Source organism: Mesoplodon mirus (assembly GCF_964341445.2).
Source record: "Mesoplodon mirus genome assembly, chromosome: 7".
Lineage (NCBI taxonomy): Eukaryota > Metazoa > Chordata > Mammalia > Artiodactyla > Ziphiidae > Mesoplodon > Mesoplodon mirus.
Window position 1 is genome coordinate 29,803,834 of NC_138983.1, and position 14,048 is coordinate 29,817,881.

A 14,048-nucleotide genomic window follows, 5' to 3' on the forward strand; every position below is an offset into this window, starting at 1 on the left:
TTCTTTTTTTTTGTGGTACGCAGGCCTCTCACTGTTGTGGCCTCTCCCGTTGCAGAGCACAGGCTCCGGACACACAGGCTCAGCGGCCATGGCTCACGGGCCCAGCCGCTCCGCGGCACGTGAGATCTTCCCGGACCAGGGCATGAACCCGTGTTCCCTGCATCGGCAGGCGGACTCTCAACCACTGTGCCACCAGGGAAGCCCAACACTATCTTCTTATTTTTTTCCATTTTATAGGTTTATAGTGATATCTCATTGTAGTTTAGTTTACTATTTTCTACTAGCTCATGATGTTGAACATCTTTTCATGTGATTATTTGCCATCTGTATATCCTCTTTAGTGAAATGTCTTAATGTATTTTACCCTTTATCTAATTGGATTGATTTCTTTTTACTGTTGAGGTTTGAGTGTTATTTATATTTTCTTAGGCACAGTTACTCTCAGATACGTAGTTTGCAAATATTTTATACTTGTCTGTAGCTTTCATTCTCTTAACAGGTCCTTTAACAGAGTAAATATTTTAAATTTTGATAAGGTCTTATTTATCGATTTGTCCTTTTATTGATCATATTTTTCTGTCAAGTCTAAGCACTCTGTCTAGCTTAAGCTCCCAAAGATTCTCTCCTATTTTTTTCTGAAAGTTTTTTAAAAGGTTTTTTCCCTAAATATTTTTAGTTTTACATTTATGTTTAAGTCCTTGATCCACTGGGAGTTAATTTTTACACAGAATGTAAGGTTCAGGTTATGGTTCAATTTTTGCTTATGCATGTCCAATTGTTCCAGCCAGCATTAGCATCATGTGTTGAAAAACGTCTATCCTTCCTCAACTGAATTGCTTTAGCATCTCTGTAAAAAAAAAAAAAAAAAAAAAAAAAAAAAGCTAGTTGGTGCATGAAAACCAGAATACCAAAAAGTGGAAACAATCCCAAATGATGAATGGGTAAATAAAATATGGTATATGGTATATTCACTCAATGGTATATTATTTGGCAATAAAATGGAATAAAGTTCTGGTACATGCTGTAAGATGGATAAACCTTGAAAACACTATGCTAAGTGAAAGAAGCCAGTCACAGAATACCAGAGTGATTTCATTTATATGAAATGTCCAGAATAAGCACATCTATAGAGACAGAAAATAGTTTAGGGTTTTCAGGGGTTGAGGAGAAGAGGAAATAGGGAGTTACTGCCAATGGATATTGAGTTTCTTTTGGGGGTGATGAAATTATTTGTTTTAAAATAGATAGTGATGGGACTTCTCTTCTGGTCCAGGGGTTAAGACTTCATGCTCCCAGTGCAGGGGGCCGGGTTCAATCCCTGGTCAGGGAACTAGATCCCTCATGCCGCAACTAAGAGCCTGTATGCCACAAAGAAGATCCCACGAGCCGAAACCAGGACCCGGCGCAGCCAAATAAATCAATAAATATTTTTAAAATAATAATAAAATTAAATAGATAGTGATGATGGTTACACAATTATGTGAATATTCTAACAAACACAGATTTTTTTCAATTTAACGGGGTAAATTTTACAGTATAAAAATTACATCTCAATAAATCTGCTATTTAAGAAAAAACAAAAACAAAAGAATTAGTTGAGCGTATTTGCGTGGATCTGTTTCTGATTTCTGTATTCTGTTTCATTGACTTGTGTGTCTATTCTTCTGCCAATACCATTCTGTCTTGACCACTACAGCTATAAGCTAGAATAATTCATCCTACTTTATTCTTCTATTTCAAAATTGTTTTAGTTATCTTAGGTCCTGTGGCTTTCCATATAAATTTTAGAATAATCTCATTTACATCAACACAAAACCTTCCTGTGATTTTGATAGGAATTACCTTAAAACTATAAATGTATAGATAGCTATATTATGCTGTATTTTCCAAATGCATTTGGTCCTGAACCCCTTTTTTAGCAGAATAACTAACATTATGCAGAACATACTTTATGAAATCCTCACTTAAGTAAATTTACCAATGACAAAATCATAAGTATAAATTTAATTTAAAGATGTCTGGTATCTCTATTGAATGTTGCCACAAACCCAAGTTTTATTACAGCTAACAGATGAGATGATTTATTTGAAATTGTAATTTTTGACTATGTATACATTTTATAATTTAAAAAAAATACATGACCTTTTAAGAAATTTATCAGCCTATAATTTATGAACTGACAAGGTCAGATAGAGGTGCTAGATATCACTGTCTGCTGGATAGAGGGCTATGATAGAAATTATAATTTATATGAAGAAGTCAGCATTCCTAAGCTTGATCAGCAGAGTGTGATTTGGAGAAAGAGTATCTCTAAATTTCGTAACTAATTAACATCAGCTAAGAGCAATGAAATGAGAAAGCTGGCAAAGGAATAATCAAAAGTTCATTGGACCAGGAATCAAGAGACAGTGTATTTATTAGTCCTATTCCTGTTACTAACTAGCTGTGCAAATTTAGGACAGCTTCTTAATTTCTAGAAGCTAAAGCTTCCTCCTGTATATAATGAAATAGTCGGCACTTCATAGTCATTATGAACATGATTTAGGAATTAGAAAGCTTTAGGATTGAATCCTGACTCTGCTACTTCCTTACTTCGTGACCCTGGACCAAGTTACTTGATCTCCTTAAGCTATTGGGCTCATAAGGTTCCTATGAGGATTAAGTAAGATAATGCATATAAAGTACTTAATGCACTCAAAAACCAGTAGCTATTATCATTTGGGCACTGAATTCATTAGTGATCAAAAGTACATGCTCTGGAATCAGACTGCCTTGGTTTTTATCTCATATCCATCATTTATTAGCCATTGAACTTGGAAAAATAAATACTCTGAGCCTCAGTTATTTAATCTGTACAATGGAGATAATAAAGTTTCTATCTCTTCAAGTTGTTGTAAAGATTAAAATAATGTATGCAGGTAGAGATTTAGCTTGGAAACACACTTATCAAGCACTAAAGAAATGCCAGATATAATCATTATTAAAGATATTCAAATAAAATGAGGCAGTTCCCATAGACCAGTAACTACAATCTAGTTACTGGGGGGTCACAGCTGTAAATCTTAATATACTTTGGCCACTTAATAGATGAAGAAATAGACATGGAAAGACAGAGATGCCCAAATTGAGTCAACACTTTTCATCAGCCTACTATATGCAAGACACAGCAACAGACACTGCATAGACTTATAATGGACAGGCACTTTTAGTAAAATAACTGGAATTGTCACCCAAGTTTCCTCTTGACCTTACTCTTTCCACTAGACTGCATTTTTTATAATTTATAACCCAGTTTTTAATGTCTCACATTCAGGATTTTCCATACTGATTGAAAATCCTGGGTTGATGTGGTACTCCCAAAAGTCACCTCATAGTCTGCACTTCTGCTGGGAGCAGGGGTCTTATGATTAGTTCCAGCAATATTCACAGATGACAACACTACATGTGCCTCATGGAATCCCTGAAGCAGAATACTGTCCTTTTCAGGAATGGGATTTTTCTCCAAATGCAAAAATAATCCTTTTGCATCATTATATTGAGTTATTCATTGCAATATAAACCTACAGAAAAAGTCCCATGGAGATGCACTACATATCTTTTCTTCAGAATGACTCATTATTGTTACCTTAGTTGTTAATATTGTTATTTAATATAATCGTTACTATCATTAATTGATCTAGGAATCAATCCTTGTTAGAAAAACAAATACATAACTCCAAATATACTTCTTTTGTCTTACTGGCCATCTAGAGTTGCAAGAGAATCACAGAATGCACAGTAAAATTTGGATTTCCAATAAATAACAATTTTGAAACTATAAGATGTCATACGTATTGCAAAGAACATACTTATACTAAAAAATATTTTCTATTTGAAATTTAAATTGAATTCCTGTATTTTTATTTGGTGAATATGGCAATCCTAGGATCCAGCAGACTAAAATCATCAAATATATTTTTCTTCCCCTATCTCTAAGCTCTAAAAGGGTGGAGAGTACACCTGTCTTAGGCATCATTTGTTTCCTAGTGTCCATCACAGAACCTGACATATTATAGACACTTAATATGTACATACAGATTAAAATGAGATGGATGGAAGTTTCTTCCTTAATCAAAGACACATATGTGACTTGGTTATTAAGTTTTCAGAAAGGAAAACATTTATTCAGTTATAAATTTAGATACCATCAAATGATCATATGGCTTTAGGATGAATCCTAGGAAAAGTTAAGGAGGAAACGCATGCCTGTCTTGTCAGTCAGATTAGGGAAAATCTCCTACGGCAATCAGTGGGGTAATGTAATGTCAAAGCCACAGAGCCTGTAGCATTCTTGTTAGCTTATGAAACAATTAATGACTCTAACATTTGAAATACATTTTCATCATCCATTCAGGTATCCTTGACTCACCAGCACTTCTTTTTTCTTTTCTTGCATGTTAGCAAAATCCACAGTGCTGATCTAAAAGAATGCTGGACCATGAGCGGCTGTCTCAACGCAAGTGAAAATTCTGTGTTATTTTCCAGGATGCTTTTGAAAGCATGTTTAAAGTAAGTCTTTGACTAGATTGTTGGCCTTTTAAATTGACAAGCAGTAATCAAAAGAGAAGCAAATTTCTATAGTAAAATATTATTCCTGTTTTAAATGAAGTGAAGACAGAACTTGGGGTGGATGATTAGAAGAGATGGGACTTGCGTTGTAGGACTGCAGAAGGTGTGAGTATGGGTGATATCAGACTGAGCATGCCATATCTGTATGAGAGAAGGGACTGAGTCCTAGGTAAAAGGACATATAAAAGGATACGAGAAGTGATTTACAACCATGAGATGCATACATTTTTATCCCTTTGGGTAATCATGACAAACGGTGACAGAAGAGGGTAAGCTACCTTTGTCAGGTAAGAATCTATTCCCCTTACTTCTGAAAGGAATATCCCGATTTTACTTAAGGGAACTGTCCCTCCTCCATTGCATATTATCTTAGCTTCTAATCATCACAATCTCCTCCATTTCTTCCCCCTTACCTAAGAATCGTAGTTGCTTCTGGAAGTTAGTATCTCTGTGTTATTTCAGAGCTCTCCTCTTGACTTGCCAGTCCTTTCATGTCCATTTAACGAACTCCTTACATAGGATTCTTGCTGTTAACATAACCGATGTGGATCTATTTTCTCGATTGAACTCCGACTTATAGTATTTGATTAAAAAATGAAGTGGTTCCAGCAAATAGTCTCCCACAGAAGATTCTGGGACTGATTTAGTTTCAGTCTAGACCTTGAATAGGATGCTGAGCTTCCTGACAGTCAGAAACCAGATGCCAGTTGTTCTTGTTTCTATTGCCATATAACTAATTACCCCAGAACTTAATTGCATAAAACAACAATTTTATTTTATTTATTATTTTGTGGATAAGGAATTTGGGAAAGGCTCATCAGGTTGATTCATGCATAGAGTGTCTCATGCATTTTTATTCAGATGTCAGCTGGGGCTGCAGTCATCTGAAGGCTCAAGTAGGCTTAATGTCCTACGCCAGGAGTTAGCAAATCTTTTCTCCAAAGGGATAACTAGTAAATATTTTAGGTTTCATGGACTATGTGGTCTCTGCCAAAATTACTCAGTTCTGTCATTTTAGTACAAAAGTAGTCATAAATGTCATGTAGCTAAATTCATATGCCTATTTATTTTAATAAAATAACTTTAAAAATAGGTAGAGGTTGATTTGGCCCATGGTCTGTGATTTGCTAATTCCTATCTTAGATGCATGATTCAGATGATTAGAAGTTGCTGCTGGCTACGACACTGGTAGTGTGGACAGTAACACCTGCATGTAGATCCTCCATCATAAATGGGCTTAGAGTAGTTAAACATCTTATATGGAAACCAGCTTCCCACACCTCAAGAGAACAAAGTGAATGTTCCTCATTCCATCTGAGCCATAGAAATTAAAAAATAATTTCTCTCACTCTAACATCATCATCACCATTAACAATAACAACAAAAGAATAAATTAAAGAAAAATGGACGAGAAGAAGTATTTGAAAAAATAATGGCTAATAACTTTCAAGAAGTTAATAACAGACACAAAGTCACAAACCCAGGAAGCTCAGAGGACAGCAAGCAGGGTTATACAACAACAAAAAGACCCTTAGATATATTGTATTCAAACTGCAGGAAACCAAAGATAGAGAAAAAAAAATCTTAAGAATAGTTAAAAAAGAATACCTTATCTATAAAAAAATATATATAAGAATTAAAGTAATCCTTTCATCAGAAACCAGGCTAACAATAAGAGAGTGGAGGAAATATTTAAGTTTTGAAAGAAAAAACAATCTAGAATTCTATTAAAAAATTTTTTTTAATTTGTCCTTTATATTTTTTTAATTGAGGTATAATTGACATATAACATATTAGTTTCAAGTGTACAATATATGATTCAATATTTATATATATTACAAAATGGTCACCACAGTAAGTCTAATTAACATCCATCACCATACATTGTTACAATTTTTTTATTTAGCTATAGTTGATTTACAATATTGTGTTAGTTTCAGGTATACAGCTTCAGATTCTTTCCCATTATTGGTTATTACAAGATATTGAATATAGTTCCCTGTGCTATACAGTAAATCCTTGTTGTTATATATACTGATGTGTAGAATTCTATATCCAGCAAAAATTATCCCTCAAAAGTACAGGAGAAATAAAGATTTTCTCAGACAAACAAAAACAACTTACTCTGCAAGAAATGTTAAAAGAAGCTCTTTTGGGAGAAGGAATATAATATAGGGGCAAAACTTAGATCTACATAAAGAAAGGAAGAACATTAAATAAGGAATAATATAAGGTAAAATCAAATATTATGTTTTCCTTTTCTTAATTGATCTAAACAATAAGTGTTCAAAATAATAATAGTAACAATGTGTTGTGTGATTATAGCATAGGAATAAGTAAAATTAACAACAGTGATGTTATAAGGGAGGATTTGGAAATACTATAATATGATATTGTAAGATATATACTATACACAAGGATAGTATAGAAATAGTGTCACTGAAGGTGGATACAGTCTGGTAAAAATGTATATTAAAATTTTTAATGCAAGATTTAAAACATTTATAAAGAAGTATAATTAACATACTAAGAGGGGAGATAAATTGGAATCATATAAAATGTTCAATTATAACTAGAGAAGACAAAAATGGAGAAAAAAGAAAAACAAAGAACAAATGCTACAAATAGAAAATAGTTACAAACATGGTAGATAGTAATCCAACTAAACTAATAATCACTTTAAATGTGTATGGTCTAAATACACATATTAAAAGGCAGACTGTCAGACTGGATAAAACAAAAACAAAGACAAAAGACCCAACTATACATTGTTTACAAGAGACACATTTTAAATATAAATAATCAAATAGGTACATATAAAGAGGCAGAAAAAGATATACCATATTAACACTAATCTAAAGATCTTAAGAAAGCCAGGGTAGTAATTAATTCCAAAGAAAGCAAATATCAGAACAAAGGAATTTATAAGGTTTAAAGAGGAGAATTATAAAAGGGAAAAATTTCCAAGGAGGTATAACAATCTTTAACATGTATGTCCCAAACAACAGAGTGGCATAACATGTGAGCCCAAAACTGGTGGAACTGAAAGGAAGAAGATACAAATCCACGACTGAGTTTGAGTTTTCAGCATTCCTTTTTAAGCAAATGATAGATCAAGCTATCAGAAAATCAGTAAAAACACAGCTGACGTGAACAGCACTATCAATCAACTTGACCTAATTGACATTTACAGAATATCCCTTTTAATAACAGCAGCATACACATTCTCCTCAAGCTCATATGTAATATTCACCAATATAGATCTCATTCTGGACCAAAAAACCCCCATACTTTAAAATGACAGAAATCACGCAAAGCACATTCTCAGAAAATGTGCAATTAAACCAGAAATTAATAACAGAAAGATAGCTGAAAAATACCAAAGTATTTGGAAATTAAGCAACAAACTTTTAAATAACCCTCTGGCCCAAGTGGAAGAGGAACACAAATTTTTAAATATTTTAAATTAAAACAAAAATAAAAATGCAACTATCAAAATTTGTAGGGGCTTCCCTGGTGGTGCAGTGGTTGAGAGTCCGCTTGCCGATGCAGGGGACATGGGTTCGTGCCCCAGTCCAGGAGGATCCCACATGCCGTGGAGCGGCTGGGCCTGTGAGCCATAGCCACTGGGCCTGTGTGTTCAGAGCCTGTGCTCTGCAACAGGAGGGGCCACAACAGTGAGAGGCCCGCGTACCGCAAAAAAAAAAAAAAAAAAAAAAAAAATTGTGGGATGTTGTGAAAGTAGTGCTTAGAAGGAAATTTATATAATTAAATGCATATATTAGAAAAGAAAAAAGGTCTAAAAATCAATAATCTAAGTTTACATTTTAGGACTAGTCAAATAGAGCAATTTAAGCTAAAACAAGAAGGGAAAAATGATAATAAAAATTAGAAAATAAATCAATAAAAATAAAGCAGAAATTCAAAACAAATTAAAAATAGGGGAAAAAATCAATGAAACTAAAAACAGGTTCTTTTGCAAAGATCAATATAATTGATAATCCTCTAGCCGGGTTGACCAAGAAAAAAAATAAAGATATAAATCACCAATAATGAAATGAAAGAGGGATCATTACTACTGGTCCCATGGACATCAAAAGGATAATAAAGGAATACTGCAAACAACTCCACAAATTTGATAAACTAGATGAAATGGGCCAATTCTTTGAAAGACACAAGTTACCAAACTTACACAAGGAGAAACTGATACTGTAAGTAGGCTGATATCTACTAAAGAAAGTGAATCAAAAATGAGTAAGTTTTCAAAGAAGAAAGCACCAGACCTGGTTGGTTTCTTTGGTAAATTCTACCAAATATCTATGAAGAAATAATACCAATTCTCCAACATTTTTTCTAGAAAATAGAAGAGGGAATACAGGTGGAGACTACACACAGATGGAATTAAATGGTTCCTTAAGCATGGTTGGGTAATGGTAAAGCCCTTCTTGTGATGGTGATAGAAATATCCTTTGGGTCAAAATGCTGAGTTCAAAGCCTCATGAGTTTCTTCTTGTGAATCCCCTCCCCAGTGACTAATATCCCAAGGATTTGAAAGGAGTTTGGCATAAGAGAGGCAGCATGAGAAATGGAAAATAAATGGACATTGAAGAGAATCAGAAACTGACTTTTAATGGCTATATAAACTTGGGCATATATCTTAATTTCTGTGAGCCTCAATTCCTTCATCTGCCAAATGGTGTTAATAAAGAAGTATCTTGGGACTTCCCTGATGGTGCAGTGGTTAAGAATCTGCCTGCCAATGCAGGGGACATGGGTTCGAGCCCTGGTCCAGGAAGATCTCACATGCTGGAGAGCAACTAAGCCTCTGTGCCACAACTACTGAGCCTGCGCTCTAGAACCCACGAGCCACAACTACTGAGCCTGTGTGCCACAACTACTGAAGCCTGTGAGCCTAGAGCCCATGCTCCACAACAAGAGAAGCCACTGAAATGAGAAGTTCCTGCAATGCAATGAAGAGTAGCCCCTGCTCGCCGCAACAAGAGAAAGCCTGCATGCAGCAACAAGGACCCAGTGGAGCCAAAAATAAAATAATTAATTTAAAAAAAAAAGCTACTTATAGAATCACAGTAAGGATTACATAAGATATATCTAAATATAAACATGTATATTACATTATAAATAATGGACTTCTATTGTTATCCCTACCATCATCAACGTGCCAAGTTGATACCTACAGCTACGAAACATAATTCTTATGGATATAGTACCATTGAATTATTCTCCCTAGTTTCTTAACAATAATAAAATAATGACAGCACTAAGAATGCTTATTGAGCACTAACTAAGCAATAGGCCCTATACCAAGTGGCATATGTGTTTCATGTGTACTTCCCACAACGTTATCTTATTCAAAGGACAATTATGACCAGGGTCTGGCTTCACTAGATGGTGGAATATGATAGTTTAATAGGGACATCTTGTGAGACATAAATAACCTAAGATTAGATGTAGCCACTCATAAGTTTTCTTTCGTTAAATCATTACATATAAACCAAAAAGGAAAAATCAGTTTTGCAGTGCAGTATGGTATTCATAAAAGGCTACTAAGTTCCCAAAGAGATTAATCTACTTCTAACTCTGAAAAACAATATAACAATCAGGAGCCACCAAGCTTTATGTTTCTAACTTATTTAGTATTCTCTAATATTTATTAAAAGAAGCATGAGCAGGATGATTTCTATTGGTTGAGCATTAATTGAAAGAAAAAATACTGATGTTTTGTAATGCTGGCAGGTTATTTTTAAAGAAAGGTAAAAATTGAAAAACACTTCTTTATCCCGCAAAGATATTTATATAATTTATTTAAAATAGCTTTTTTCTTTACCTGATAATATTTCTGAAATCTTAGTTAAACTTCCCTTGGAAAAATGATAATGTAAATTATTTCTTGTACATACCAGAATGCTATTAAAAATAATGTGCATGGCTTGTTCTCTTTCTTCAGGAGGTTTATTAGTTTTTTCTCACATAGTATCCAGCTTAGTCTAAAGTGGTAGCATCAAGAGGGGGCATGGAGGATGGCTCTTAAAGTCAGACACTTTTTGTTTAATTTTGTTTTTTATGCATATTTTCCAATTTTTTTGAGATATAATTAACGCACACATTGTATAAGTTCAAGGTATATGATATAAAGATTTGATAAATGTATATTGCAAAATTATTACCACAGTGTTAACAGCCATCACCTCACATAGTTACAGATGTACTTTTCCTTGTGATGAAAACTTTTAAGATCTACTATCTTAGCAACTTTTAAATATACAATACAGTATTATTAACTGTAGTCACCATGCTGTACATTATGTCCCTCAAAACTTACTTGTCTTATAACTGGAAGTTTGTGCCTTTTGACCACCTCCACCCAATGTCCCCACTCCCATGCCTCTGGAAACCACTAATCTATCTCTGTTTCTATGAGTTTGTTTTTTTCAGATTTCACATATAAGTGAGATCTTACAATATTTGTCTTTCTCTGTCTGAAAAGTCAAACTTCAATTTCAATATAAACCTAACCAAGTCTATGCTCAGTGACTGGGTAAATTGCTTAGTGTCTTAATTTTCTCATCTATAAAGTGGTTGTAAGAAGTGTATCCATTGATCAGGGGTATTGAGCTGATTAAAGATATATATTTATGAAGTGTCTACCTTAGTATGTGGCATAGAGACATTCAATAAAGATTAATTCTCTTTTTTCTTCAATTCATAACTGAGCCTTCAGTGTATCTCTTAGGAAAGACAAAAGTGGTTATTCTGACATCAATCCAAATTGGACTTCACATACGTATAATTATAAACTATGTGCAAATGCCCTCTACATAATATTATCCAATGAATATTCATGGCAATACTGAAAGGTATACATCCTTCTCCTTATATAGGTCAGGAAACCATGCTGCAGAGAGCATTAAGCAACATATTTATGCACACCTAGGAAGTGCTGAAGAAGATCTGATGTCATGCTCCAGAAATTCTGACCTTGAGTTCCCTAACCTGATCTTGAGACCACTTTAGCTAACCACTTTAACCCTTTCAGGTTGATTGGTAATTTGGTTGCTCTCCCATGGGGTCTGAGACCTCAGGAAGCTTGGTATGGCTTCAAGTCTTCTCTGCCTAGCATCCAGGCTGCCCGTCATTTTATGTGATGATGATCCTGGAAATTCTGTGAAGTTATCACCTTTTAGGGCTCCAGAAAGGAAGTGGAAAACAGGTCTCTTATTTTCAACCTTCCACTCATCTGGAGTATTTATTGGCCCCTATGTACCTGGAGGACACTTGAGTTGCAAAAATGAGCAAGTTGTGGCAATTCTCAAACACCCACTAATAACTATATTGCAAAACCACCATAGGCTAAGTTGACCATTCACAATTTTTAGGTTGTTTTCTTTTGGTAATATCAGGTTGCTCTGATATTTAGAGATAGAAAAGCTCTTGTTCCTTGCCCTTCCCCACTACCAAGTGTTTTCTTATAATGTGAACAAGTCTAGAATTATATCTGCCACAGGTATGAACATTTCTTAGCACAGGTCCAAAGGCAGTCATACAACCTGTCCTGCGTGCTTAATACTTTCTGCCTTTTGCCCTGTTAAGGCCTCAACAAACCTTGAATGAAAGGTTTATTATAAGGCAAATGCAGAAATGATTCTAGGGCAGGATCAGATATGACCATAGGTAGATCACACAGGATAACTTTGCTCTGGAGAGGACAAGGGGTAAAAACCCAGGCAGTATAAATTTTTAGACCAAATGTACAATTCCAAATTTGGCTGCTGGGCCTATCAGGTTTTTATAATTTTTCAAATTCCATTCATGCAAGAGCAGACATGCCTATACAGTACTTGTATACATCTCATATTTAGAATATTTACTTTCAACCCAGAAGTTGTTTCATACATCCCTCAGCCAATTTGTTAGTGCATTTTTAGAAAGCTTTTGAAGTACTTGCTATGAAGTCTTGGGGAAACATGAAACCCTGATCAGGTTTTTTTGGTGCTAACCAACAACCCTTGGAATGTAGATTTATGATTAGGGTGATTTAAATGCTAACTAACTGCCATCTGATTGTAAGTTAAAATTAACTTACCTACACATGTATCTAGGTGACCCTATCAGTGTTTTCCAAACTGCGGTTCTCAGTGATCATTAATAAGTAACGAAAACAATTTTGTGTATCAAGAGCAACATTTTTACAAAATGATATGTGATAGAAAAAATGTCAAAATACAGGGACATGAAAAGGAAGGGTAAACACCTCCCTTAATATGTTTATATCAGTTATATGTGTATGTGTGTATTGACACTTGCACGTGTGTTTGTGTGTGGGGGTGGTGTGTACATACTAAATTTCAGTGCACAATGTACTTCAAACTATGGGTTGAAGTAATTAAAAAAAGGTTGAAAATTACTTATTCTTCCAGAAGTATTTTCAAGTAAATTATAGACAACATAACAATCATACTCTTTGCTCTCTTCTCTAAATCTCTCTTACTCTTCCAGCTCAGAGAGGATTTATCACTTCTAAAAAGAGCAAAAAAAAAAAAAAAAAAAAAAAAAGACCCTCATGAAGTATTCTTACAAAAATTGCACCTCTTTATAACAGGATTTCTGCTTTTGAACACTGAAAATGAAGGGTTTAGATCTTTGGTTCTACTCTGATCCATTCCTCTTGGACAAGAGAAGCCTCATGTCTAATGGTCAAAATTGGTAAAGTCATGAATTTAAAAGAAGTTCACAGAGAAAGCAAACCAACACAGTTTAATATTAACATTATCATCTGAGCTTGATAGCATATAGTACCAACTTTTTAAGTAACAATTCCAGAAATATCTGGTGGGTATGCATGTGAGGTTGGCTTAAGAAAAGAGTTGGGAAATCTGGAGATGAGAATGGAAAAAAGGAGAGAGATTTGGAATATATTAAAAACCTAAAATTGGTAGAATTCATTATGTAGGTGAAGAAAGGGGTTAGGACAACTTTAAGATTTTTGGCTTGAGGGACTGCTTAGGAAGGAAACGTCCTTAAATGAGAAGGGAAACTCATGTGTCTGTGTGTGTTTCTGTGTGTTTCCAACAGGAATGAAAGTAGAGATCATGTTGACTTTGAGCTATCTGTGGGATACACCATTGGAGATACTCAGCAAACAGCTGTCTGAATGAGTCCACAGCTAAAGAGAAAGGACTGTACTAGAGATACAGTTAAGTGTCATCAGCATATCTGGTGATTGTTGAATGTCTGGAAGAAAAGGAGACTTCTCAGAGAGAAGATGTTGACTTAGACAATCTGAAGGCTAACAATGAACTTGAGATAACATAACATTTCAAGCATGAACAGAAGAAACAACCCATTTAGAAAAAATGAAAAATAATAGTGAGATAGGGGAGAAACACAGGGAGAGCTATCTCATAAATCAAGGAAAGACAATT